The sequence below is a fragment of the Nicotiana tabacum genome, chromosome 1 (assembly GCF_000715075.1).
Source record: "Nicotiana tabacum cultivar K326 chromosome 1, ASM71507v2, whole genome shotgun sequence".
NCBI lineage: Eukaryota > Viridiplantae > Streptophyta > Magnoliopsida > Solanales > Solanaceae > Nicotiana > Nicotiana tabacum.
The window spans coordinates 151,528,961-151,538,592 of record NC_134080.1 but is presented as its reverse complement, the minus strand read 5'-3'; positions in this window follow the sequence as shown (position 1 = coordinate 151,538,592).

The following is a 9,632-nucleotide window of genomic DNA, read 5'->3' as shown; positions in this document are numbered from 1 at the left end:
TAAATAAAAGGTGGCGATATTTCAGCCGATGCAAGAGTGATAAAGTGGCGATATTCAGCCATGCAGGATGGGGATAGAGCTTAGTCTCGGAAGGCAGAAAGGTAGCCTTATGCAATGCAGAGAAATGCAGATGGAAACAATGCTTAGTCTCGGAAGGTAGAAAGGTAGCCTTATGCAATGCTGGGAAATACAGATGGAGGTAGAGCTAAACCTCGAAAGGTAGAAAGGTAGCATTATGCAATGCAGAGAAATGAAGATGGAGGTAGAGCTTAACCTTGGAAGGCAGAAAGGTAGCCTTGTGCAATGCAGGAATGTAGATGGAGACAGAGCTTAGTCTCGGAAGGAAGGAAGGTAGTCTTATGCAATGCAGGAAATGCAGATGGAGACAATGCTTAGTCTTGGAAGGCAGAAAGGTAGCCTTATGCAATGCAGGAATGCAGATAGAGACAATGCTTAGTCTCGAAAGGCAGAAAGGTAGCCTTACGCAATGCAGAGAAATGCAGATGGAGGTAGAGCTTAACCTCGGAATGCAGGAAGGTAGCCTTATGCAATGTAGAGAAATGCAGATGGAGATAGAGCTTAACCTCGGAAGGCAAAAAGGTTGCCTTATGCAATGCAGAGAAATGCAGATGGAGGTAGAGCTTAACCTCGAAAGGCATAAAGGTAGCCTTATGCAAGGAGTAAAAAGTGCAAAATGATGATAGAATTTTCTTAGCTGATAGCGGATCGAGGCATTGTGACTGCTGGGGATATTGTGTCTGCTGGGAGCACTGCGTGCGGATAGCAGCTGTGAGTAAGTGCAATGATTTTGAGAGTTATATTCCTGAGCAATGTGAGTCTTGTGATTGTATAGTATATTTGATGATTTTGCAACTCAAGTGCCAGCATTCAAAGAAAAATCATGTGTTTAGTAAAGAGGGGAGGTTAGTTCGTATTCCCCCTGGCTCTGCTTGACCTGCTCGACACTGTTCTGATGATATTGGGAGTATCATTGGGGTAGCATTGCTAAACGAAGCAACTTTGGTAACAAACATGCATGATTTAGTAAAGAAATATGACAATAAATACATAATTAAGAATAGTTTTCTTTAGATGAACTGACGACTGCGACGTGGTCCAAGATACTGCAACTTCTATTGCTCCGGAATTTTGAGGGTCCTTCTCAAAATTCTACCCCAGTTTACTAGGTTGCTGCTTCTGACAGCTGCTTGCGTCGAATGGCTGAAATCACTTCGGAATTTTGAAGGTCCTCCTCAAAATTCTGCCCCAGATTCCAATAGGGGGAAATGAAAATTTTATTGAATTATGACCGAACCCATAGGGCTACCTACGTATCCCTTCTTAAACGGGAATCAGGTCAGGAGTAGTTCAAATTACATCATATGAGGAAAGCATAAAAGTTACACATAGTATCGCTTCACTGCATCTGAATTGATCGGCTTCGGCCAAACTTCACCGTCCATTTCTGCAAGTATGAGGGTTCCTCCAGTGAGGACCCGATGAACCATGTATGGACCTTGCCAGTTGGGAGAGAACTTCCCTTTGACTTCCTCTTGATGTGGGAAAATCTTCTTTAACACCAGCTGCCCCGGTGTAAACTGTCTCGGGATGACTCTTTTGTTGAAGGCTCTGGACATTCTATTCTGATAGAGCTGACCATGGCAAACCGCATTCATTCTCTTTCCATCTATAAAAGCTAGCTGCTCGTAGCGACTCTCTACCTATTCTGCATCGTCAAGTTTGGCTTCCTGTATGATTCTTAAGGAGGGAATTTCTACCTCGGCGGGAATGACTGCTCTGTACCATAAACTAACATATAGGGAGTTTCCCCGGTTGATGTACGGACTGTGGTGCGGTATCCCAACAAGGCAAATGATAACTTCTCATGCCACTACTTATGTTTTTCTATCATCTTCCTTAGTATCTTCTTGATATTCTTATTGGCGGCTTCTACAGCTCCGTTCATCTGAGGTCTGTAAGCTGTAGAATTCTTGTGTTTGATCTTTAAGGTTCCACACATGGCTTTCATCAGGTCGATGTTGAGATTGGAACCATTATCACTGATGATTGACTCCGGAATTCCGAACCGACAAACAATGCGGTTGCGGACAAAATCTGCTACCACTTTCTTATTCACTGCTTTGTACGATGCCGCTTCAACCCATTTGGTGAAATAATCAATTTCCACTAGAATGAATCTGTGCCTGCTTGATGTGGCATGCTTGATAGGTACGATAACATCCATTCCCCAAGTGGCGAACGGCTATGGCGAGCTTGTTACAGTAAGCTCGTTTGGAGGCACCTTTATCATGTCTGCATGTATCTGACAACGATGGCATTTTCGGACATACTGGATGTAGTCCGTTTCCATAGACATCCAAAAATAACCAGCTCGGAGTATTTTCTTGTCTAAGACAAAGCCGTTCATATGCGGACCGCAGGTCCCTGCATGAATTTCCTCCAATAGCCTGGATGTTTCTTTTGCATCGACACACCTTAGTAACCCAAATCTGGAGTCCTCCTATACAGGATTGCTCCGCTATGAAATAAGTTGTTAGATAATCTCCGAAGTGTGCGTTTCTGAGTAGGATTTGCGAGTTCTGGATATTCTCCTTTCGTGAAATATTCCTTGATATCATGAAACCAAGGTTCTCCGTCTGCTTCTTCTTCTACATGAGTGCAGTAAGCTGGCTGATCATAGATCTTTACCGGAATAGGATCAATGAAGTTCTTGTCGGGGTGCTGTATCATGGACGATAGGGTATCCAATGCATCGACAAACTCATTCTGAACTCTGGGAACATGTTGGAACTCTGTCTTTATGAACCTCTTCCTCAATTCCTGTACATGATGCAGATAAGGGAGTATATTGGAGTTCTTGGTTGCCCATTCTTCTCGGACCTGATGTATAAGCAGGTCTGAATCTCCGATCACTAGAAATTCTTGAATGTTCATGTCAATGTCCATCTTGAGCCCTAAGATGAAGGCTTCGTACTCAGCCATGTTGTTGGTGCACGGGAACCTGAGCTTGGCGTCACCAGATAATGCTAGCCGATTTCTGATACTAGGACCGCTTCTATGCCAATTCCTTTGAATTTTGCTACTTCGTTGAAAAATATTCTCCAACCATCATGGGGTTCTGCAATATCTTCCCCTATGAAGGATACCTCTTCATCAGGAAAATACGTCTTTAGAGGATCATATTCTCCATCTACGAGGTTTTCATCAAGATTATCAGCCAGTGATTGTCCTTTGATTGCCTTCTGAGTTACGTAAACAATGTCGAATTCACTCAGCAGGATCTGCCACTTGGCTATCTTGCCAGTGGGCATGGGCTTCTGAAAGATGTACTTCAAAGGATCCATTCTTGACATGAGGTAAGTGGTATAGGCACAGAAATAGTGTCTCAACTTTTGAGCTATCCAAGTCAGAGCACAACAAGTACGTTCCAATAGAGAATATCGGGCCTTGTATGGGGTGAACTTCTTGCTGAGATAATAGATGGTTTGCTCCTTTCTTCATGTTTCATCATGTTGCCTAGAACACAACCGAAAGCTCCATCTAATACTGTGAGGTAGAGTAATAGAGGTCTACCCGGCTATGGCGTGACCAAAGCTGGCGGCGTTGACAGGTATTCCTTGATTCTGTCGAAGGCTTTCTGACAATCATCAGTCCATTTTGAAGCGGCGTCCTTCTTCAACATCTTAAAGATTGGCTTACAAATGACAGTGGATTGAGCTATGAACCGACTGATGTAGTTAAGTCTTCCCAAGAAACTCATAACCTCTGTCTTGTTCTTCGGTGGTGGCAATTCTTGGATGGCCTTGACCTTTGACGGATCCAGTTCTATTCCTCGACGACTCACAATGAACCCAAGTAGTTTTCCGGCAGGAACCCCGAATGCACATTTGGCGGGATTCAGCTTCAAGTTGTACCTTCTTAGTCTGTTGAAGAACTTCCTCAGATCTTCCATGTGGTCATTGGCTCTCTTGGATTTGATGATGATGTCGTCTACATATACCTCGATCTCTTTGTGTATCATGTCATGGAAAATAGCAGTCATGGCCCTCATGTAGGTGGCCCCAGCATTTTTTAACCCGAACGGCATCATCTTGTAATAATACATCCCCCACGGCATAATGAAAGCCGTTTTCTCTGCGTCTTCCTCATCCATCCATATCTGATGATACCCAACAAAAAAATCAACGAACGACTATAGTTCATGCTTTGCGTAGTTGTCAATTAGAATGTGTATATTCGGCAAGGGGAAGTTGTCTTTCGGACTATCCCGGTTGAGATCCCGGTAGTTGACACAGACTCTAACCTTCCCGTCCTTCTTCGGCACTGGCAGAATATTGGCTAACCATGTTGGATACTCTACTACCCTGAGAACCTTGGCTTTGACTTGCTTGGTGACTTCTTCCTTAATTTTCAAACTCATGTCAGGTTTGAACTTCCTGAGCTTCTATTTTACTGGTGGATATGTCGGATCGGTTGGCAGTTTGTGAGCTACAATAGATGTACTGAGACTAGTCATGTCATCATAAGACAAGGCGAATATGTCCTCATATTCCCTTAGAAATTCCGTGTACTCTTTCTTTTCTGATGGTGACAGATGAATGCTGATTCGTGTTTCTTTGACATTTTCTGCATTTCCCAGGTTGACAATCTCAGTTTTGTCTAGGTTAGACTTAGGTCTGTTCTCAAAATTCTCAACCTCTTTAACAACCTCTTTTGGTATATCATCTTCTTCTAAGTCTATATCCGTTTTTTGCGTTGTCTCGTTGCATGTCACAATCGTCGGTTCATCAAGATACATAATAGTAATGTTGTGTAAACAAAGTAAACAATAAAAAGTAATAAGAGCAAGATTTATAAGAAATTGAAATGCTTTGGTAACTTCCATAATTGTTTTGAACATTGGAGCTCTTATTTCAATATAAAAAATGCGTAGAGAAAGTCAATTAGCGAAAAATAAAGATAATGCATGGTGCTTTGTTCAGCCTTGCTACCCCAAAGCTTTTCGGGCCCTGGTGGTTCTGATGGACCAATTGTTGAGGCGTGCTCCTCAGCTCACAACTTGTATAGAAGGTCCTTCCTCCCCCTCATCCTCGAAAATGACACAGCAGTCCATATTATCATCTTCCAAAAACAAATTCATCATCGCCGCCAGTGCTTCCTCTTCTCCTGACCCATATATGACATTGGTTGGCTGGAAAGTCTGCTCCAAGAGAGGTATCGGATGCTCTAGTAGGTAGTAGGGACTGCGCCATGGTGGCGACCAGTGGTTGAATTCCTCCCTAGTGTATTCATATCCCAAACCGAAAGTGGTACCGTGTTTATTCAACTTGATAGGCTTAGCGATTCCTTAGAGATTCTTGCCAAGTCCCTTGCCAGGTTCGTATCCACACCAATTCAGTATACTTTCAATTTTGTTATCCCACCATTTGTCCTTGTCCACGGTGTTGACTCGCTCAATGTGATGGTAGGTTTATCCGCTTATTTTCCTTCTTTCTCCGATTGTTGGGATGGTCTAGTGACTGTATATGGGATTGCTACCGTCGCCGTGAATAATTACCTCTTGGTGATTCCACTCGAATTTCACTACTTGATGTAGGGTTGATGCTACAGCCCCAGCGGTATGGATCCAGGGCCGTCCCAATAGCAAGTTGTAAGATGCTGGGACGTCTATCACTTGAAAATCAACGTCGAATAAAGTCGGTCCCATTTGCAGACACAAACTGATTTCCCCAATAGTGGACCTTTGGGATCCATCGAAAGCTTTGACATTTATGGCTCCATCCTTGATCTCATGCAGGCTCTTTCTCAATGTTCTAAGAGTCACCAATAGACAAATATTGAGGATGGACCCTCCGTCAATCAGGATTTTGGTGATGAAATGATCTTCGCACTGCACAATGATGTGCAAGGCCTTGTTGTGGCTTAGCCCTTCAGGTGGCAGCTCATCTTCGTGGAAAGTGATTTTGTGACTCTCCAATACTTACCTCACCATGTTTTCCATTTCTCCTCCAGTTATGTTGCTTGGTACATATGCCTCACTCAGCACCTTCAATAAGGCGTTCTTATGTGTGTCAAAACTTTGTAGCAGAGCCAAAATAGAGATTTGGGCTGGCATTTTGTTCAACTGACCAATGATCGAATACTCTTTGGCTTGTATCTTCCTCCAGATATCATCAGGCCTAGTTTCAGTGATGGTTGATTATCCAGAGGCCTACTTAATGGACTCGGCTAGATGTTTTGGGGTATAAACCCTGTCGGTTCTTGTCATACCCTGTGCTACAATTGCTTCTCCAAAATTTGGTTTTCCCTTTCCTTCTTTCCTCGGCGGTGTAATACCATGGTATGGCCTTCGTATGGAATGGTGTTATGGCTGTCATGGCCACCGGAATGGGCACCTTTTCCTTAGATGATAACACAACCACTTCGAATGGTACAGGTATCTTTGGAGACCCAAACTTGACCTCAATAGGTCCTGTCATCTTTGCAAAAGAAGGTTCTTTGAACTCAAGTGGTATGGACATGTCTACTTCAGCGTTTTCAGAAGGTTGGATCTGGACCACAATCGGATTAAGTATGACCGTTGGTTCCTTTGGCTCGTCACCTTTAGCGATCAATCTGATCGACCCTTTGGGGTCCCAATCGTCCTCTATCTCAATAATGTGAACGCCCTCACCCTTGTGGTTAGGCAGAGGGTTGTTGCGGACATTCGGAGCTGGCTCCTTTGCTATGATGATCTTGCAGTAAATCAAAGCTTGGATCTTATCCTTCAGAGAGCGGCACCCATCAATGGTATGCCCCTTCATGCCGGAATGGTATGCACAGGTTTTGTTTGGGTTGACCCATTGGGAGGGGTTTTCGGGGTTTACGACAGGGATAAGGGTGATGTAACCTGCAGCTTTGAGCCTTTCATACACCCGGTCGATAGGTTCGGCAATGGCGGTATACTGTTTGGGGGGTCTACGATCAAAGCTTGGTCGGGGTCTAGGAATGTTTTGGCGGGTGGGACGTGATTGATAGTGAGAGGGTTGAGTATTGTTGGTTTGGTAGACATGTGCGGGTTGGGAATAACTGGGTGAAGTAGGCTGATATGTGGGAGGTGGAGGTGATTGGTAAGTAGGTGGTAGAGTTTGGTAAGAGGGCGAGGGTGCTTGGTAATTTGGGGTAGGTTGATATGTGAGTGGAGGTATTGGGTAGGTTTGGTATTCAATTGGGGATTTTGTTCTTTGTGCAACCATCACGGCGCTCACGTCCCTTTTCTTAGACGTGCCACCAAATTGTAGAGCTTTGTTGGTGGCCTGCAAAGCTTCAAAGTTAGTGACCATACCACTTTTGATACCTTCCTCGATATTTTCCCCTAGCTTGATGATGTCGGAAAATTTCTGGCTTTCAATCAGCATTAACCTTTCATAGTACTGTGGGTCTTGAGTTCCGACAAAAAACCTGTTCATTTGTTCTTCTTCTAAAGCCGGTCTGACCTTAGCAGCTTCTGATCTCCAACGAGTAGCATACTCGCAGAATGTCTCTGTGGGTTTCTTCTTTAAGTTCTAGATGTAGAACACGTCTGGTGCAGTTTCCGCGTTGAACCTGAACCTGTCTATGAAATCGGACACCATACTTACCCAATTTGACCACTTTTTAGGGTCTTGGTTGATGTACCAAGACAAAGCATCTCCCTTTAGACTCCTCATGAAGATTTTCATGCGAATCTTTTTGTCCATCCCTACTCCGACCAACTTGTCGCAGTATATCCTCAGATGAACTCTCGGATCCCCGGTACCGTCAAATATTTCGAACTTAGGAGGTTTGTACTCCTCGGGCAGTTCAACATCGGGTTGAATGCAAAGGTCTTCGTAATTTAGTCCTTCAATCCCCTTACTTCCTTCGACACCCTGAATTCTGCTATTTAGCTTCTTGAGTTCTTCCGCCAGATTCCTGATAATGGAGTCCTTATCATAGGACTCGGGTGTGCTTGAAATGAGTTGAGTATAGTGTGGCATGGTTTCCACATAGATGGGGGCGTTGTGGGGATAATCATTTGTGGAATTTAGTGGTTTAGGGATGAGCAGTGGGGTGTTGTCTGAAGTGTGGCATGTCTTGTAGTGGTGATGGTGAGCGGGTTGGTTTGTGGTTTCGGGATGCTTTGTGGAGGTGTGTGAAGTGTTGGAAAAATTGACATTTGGGGTAGTGAGGGAAAATGACAAATTCGCCAAGTTCCGAACTTGGTCCAGTTCTTCCTGAAACTTCAATAACTTTTGTTCGAGCTGGGAGGCACTTTCCTTGGAAACCTGAATACCCTGAGGAACCTCTACCCTTTCAAATTTGTTCTCCTTTCTGATGTTGCTCAAATCTTCCATCTTTCCCTTGTTCTTGTTTCTGATAGGACTCGGAGGAGGAGGAGGTGGAGGGCTCTTAGATCTTGTGAAGTATGATGACGATGCCAGAGTGCATGAACTAACCTTTGGGGAGGGGAATAAACAAAGGTAAAAACAAAAAAGGTAGCAAGTTAGTGCAGATTATGAGAAGAAAACGTTGCAATATTTAAACACATAGTGCAAGAATATAAATCGTGTCCTAATTTGGGAGCCTCATTATGCCCGAGGTAGGCCTAGCGACAAGTTTATTTGGAGAACTTATAATGCTAAATACCTTATTTTATTGATAAAAAATAAGGCGAATCCCAAAATGACATAAATAGCAGAAAATAAAATGTTACTAATGGTCGTTGGCCTTATTACATTTTTAAAGCAAAAGAAAGGACTCCTAACTACTTGGTCCCAGAAGGACCTTCTTCAGATTGAATGCTTGTGTTAATCAGATCCTCCAGCTCGCGCAGATTTTCTAGTAAAAATGCCTTCGCCAGGGGTTCTCCTTTTCCTTCCTCAGCGTTATGACAGTCGGTGACTCTTTTCCTCACTTTCCCTTCCAACTCCAGCAGACTGTATTCTAGATATTCCAGCTTCTCACTAGTCCTGGTGACTCTCTCTTTCCATTCGTTGATTTGGTGACTTGATGGGAGGTTCCTCCACCAGGTCAGCAAGAGTGAGGGTATGTTGATCATACCAAAGTCTGGAACTTTGTCATTCATTTATGCAAAACAAAAGGGTGAGGCCATACTTCTGATAGACTCGGCTATTAAATATCAATAATTGGCATAAACAGCATTTAGTTCTCCAAATAAATGCACAGAATATGGTAATGTCTGTTTGGGTTCCCAGGAAACCCAGTGGACTTTGGACAAGGCTATATTAAAAAGTCATTAACATAACTGACTCGGCTAGGTTTTGACAGTGATGCATGCATAATTGAACAGAGTAGGGTTTCTATAAGGTATTAGACTGGTATCCTTGAGCGGACAACTTAAGAGGGAAAGGCACGGAATCGTCGACTACACCGTTGATCGACTGGTTTTACCGAAAATATGCCTTTGCCAAATTTAGGGGGTAATGATATCGGAAGGGCGCAACCACTCATTATAAGCGTTTCTATCATATTTTGTTTGGCACGAGTGGAATATGATGTTGAATATGCAGTTACAAGTTGTCATGTATTTGCACGTTCATAAAGTAATGATTACAATAATTGCTCATAATTACAACAGTATTTAAGGAAAG